Source organism: Nanorana parkeri, unplaced genomic scaffold (assembly GCF_000935625.1).
Source record: "Nanorana parkeri isolate BGI_ZX_2015 unplaced genomic scaffold, ASM93562v1 scaffold3471, whole genome shotgun sequence".
NCBI lineage: Eukaryota > Metazoa > Chordata > Amphibia > Anura > Dicroglossidae > Nanorana > Nanorana parkeri.
Genome location: NW_017309739.1, coordinates 24,067 through 24,684, shown reverse-complemented (window position 1 = coordinate 24,684; position 618 = coordinate 24,067).

The window sequence follows — 618 nt, the reverse complement described above, 5'->3', positions numbered from 1 at the left end:
AAGGTCTGAAGAGAAGAGCTGCTGAGAGATATTGAAGGACAAAACTTATTGGGGACCGGCCGTCACCCCAAAGTGGGATTGACCAATCCCATGTAAGAGGAATGTTTCTTTTCTCCATGGGAACTGCCCAGAGGCACCAATGACCTGAACCAGGAAAACTCCCTACAGAAATGGCACCAACCCCATTCATAGGGATCAGGTCTACCGAGAGCTCATTACAAAGCCGGGCCGGATCTCCCGCCCACCAATCCTCCCTAATGTGTCTTGGCAACCAACAACGCTGTGCACCCCATACGTCTCATTGGCTGACTGGTGGTTGGGCCTCGCAATGTCATTGGTTGTTATGGTGCACCCACCTGTATCCTAGCAACCAATGACGCATGTGTGAGTCACTCGGCATCGTGGGTGTTTAGTACACGGGTGGCTCTGGGTTTGCTGAACCCCCATTTCTGTGAACCTCACGCTGGACCGACGATCTCCACTCATTGGTACTAATTAGAGCGTAACACTGAAATCAAACGGGGGAGGAGTCCGGCAGGCCCGTGGCCCCTACGTCCTCTCGTCCCCGTGGCCCCTGCGTCCTCTCGTCCCCGTGGCCCCTGCGTCCTCTCGTCCCGG